Source organism: Montipora capricornis, chromosome 6 (genome assembly GCF_036669925.1).
Source record: "Montipora capricornis isolate CH-2021 chromosome 6, ASM3666992v2, whole genome shotgun sequence".
Lineage (NCBI taxonomy): Eukaryota > Metazoa > Cnidaria > Anthozoa > Scleractinia > Acroporidae > Montipora > Montipora capricornis.
In genome coordinates this window covers 64846880-64849200 of record NC_090888.1, presented here as the reverse complement: position 1 = coordinate 64849200, position 2321 = coordinate 64846880, and the positions used below count along the sequence as shown (strand labels likewise).

Below are 2321 nucleotides of genomic sequence, written 5' to 3'. Positions count from 1 at the left end.
TTGTGTAAATAGAAAGCAAGTTTAATGCACAACTTTCAAAATTTAACTCTTTAAGTTAATATTGATGGAAACTTATACTGTGTTAAATTAATTGAAGTCAAAATGCCAGTCTGGAGGCATTTGGTCTCCCAGAGAGGGAATTAATGTTTCTTGTCCCGGTTACTTGTTACGTAGATCAATTCATACAATTCACTAGTCTTCTCAAATTGCCCAAAATGATTCAAAATTGGCACAGACACGGCTTATTCAAAGTGTAGAAAGTATAGTAAACACCAGCATATAAGAACAAGTGGATTAAGAACATCAGGCTGAAATTTGGCCAATACGGCACCATATAAATAAAAACAAATTCATCCTGATAAATAAAGCATGTTCTTAATACAAAGGGAAAGGGTATTAAGATAAGGAAACAATACAGTTCAGTAACTTATATCAAAGTACTATGGTGCGAAACAGCATTGCATTTTAATTAAACCTCTAGTAATATATAATTTGAAGTATTTCTGAAACCAATTTTAAGAACATTTTAAGAACACTTTCGGGCTGATTTCTCACTATGCACGTGCAGCCCTCAAATAAGAACAAGATCAGAATTAAACTTGAAAAAAGTCGTCTTATAGGCGAGTGCTTACTGTATTGAAAGAGTACAATAACTTAGCAGTTTCAAGGTTTAAAGAGCAAGAGAGACAATATCTTTCAAATGTAAAACAACGATTTTTAACATTGCCGACACTGTTTAATTCGGCAGAGTCTTGCTCTGTCTTCCGAGTTCCGCAGTGCAATTGTTGCATAAGTTGCGAATCTGTCTATAAATTTGTCAGACGAAACATTTATCAGATCAGATTTGCATTCAGATTTGCATCTCATGTAACACTTGCACGGAACAAGACAAAAGTTTCTGCAACATTGAGAATCGTTGTTTGGTATTTCAGTTTCCTCAGTGACTCTTAGTATAGAGAACAATTCAGTTGCAGACCGTGGACGAGTAATTCCCAATATCGTTGACCGTGAAGAATCAGTAGAAATTATCCAGATAGTGATATAATCAATGCTATTTTCTGTTTTTTTTTCGAAATTGTGTCTTTTTGAAATTCTACCTTAGTGTTTACACAAACATAGCTTCCCAAATTAACCTCCATGGTATTGTACTGACACGTTGCAAGAACCTCTATCAGGGGCAGCCAACGAGAATATAATTCAAAACCACTTAGACGAAGCATCGTTAAACGTATTTTAGTATTTAAACGGTAGATAAAGGCATATTTTTATCCCCTAAAAATTTTTCTAATGTTCGGGTTTCCCAGCTGAAAGTCTAGTGATCCGAAAATTATAGGGATCAAAACTTATCTTTTCGAAAATTTCAGCCAGAAAAAAGGCTCCCGAAAATTCTAGGTGACCTTTTTAGGGTAAAAATCCGTTAAAAATGAGCAATTATACCATTTTTTAGAAGTTCGAAAATCCTAGGACAGGCAGGCAAGTAAGAAATTTTACAACAGATGCTCCAAAAATTCTAGATGTCAAATCGTCTTCCGAACAGATATTTCCGTCGAAAATGGACGGTGGGTGCCCCTGCTCCATGTTTCAGTGCTATAAAATTACTGAAGAATTCCCAGACTCGCAATACAAGGATCCGAATGATATTGTCTGATAACTGCTTGCTTGTCAGACTGTGACATAGCTGGCACGGTAAGACGTGTCAGAGTTCTTTTTGTCCCAAACACTCCAAGTGCAGCTTCCTTGTATTGCTCTTCGTACGACTTGGCTTGTTCTACCTGGCGTTCGTAAGTGATCAATATCTCTGGCGTCAAGAAAGACATGCTTCTTTTCTTACAGTTTGTCGGGGTTATTGCAGTTACTGTACTATGCCGTCTACTGTGTTCGTTCTCTATGAAAGAATTTGGTATTTCGCCTTCACTCTTTGAACAGAGCATCGTTTAGCATGGTAAATCAGTGTCGTCCTCACAAGCACTCGCGTCTTGACTCGTTTTATGTCCGGGAAAGCTAATGTGACCTTCTTTCCATAGGAACTCCCTCTTTCGACACGGCTTCCCCACAACGCTAAAATGAGCCTATGGATTCAATCATAACATTCCCCTATTTATACGTATAAACATAAATGGAAAGGATATTCAAATTACTAAACGATCGAGCACTTTCCGACTCAATCCGAGGTTGTGACGTACTTAGCTCGACTTACGTCGTAGAACAACGCACGAAAACCGACTAAGTCGAAAATTCGTCAAAAGTATTCTCATGCAAATTATTTCGATTTTCGGTTTTCAATTCCCCGTAATTTGAAAACTTCCGAACACACAACAAAC

At 37.2% G+C, this 2321-nt stretch overlaps 1 long non-coding RNA gene across 1 annotated transcript; it reads right to left on the bottom strand.

Annotated features, from left to right (window-relative positions):
* On the bottom strand, nt 1–2315 carry LOC138052888 (uncharacterized). The gene is made up of 2 exons (XR_011133171.1): nt 2184–2315; nt 1–2069 (listed from the first exon to the last, which is right to left on the bottom strand). It is a non-coding gene; the product is annotated as an uncharacterized lncRNA (long non-coding RNA).
* Between the last annotated feature and the right edge of the window lie 6 nt (nt 2316–2321).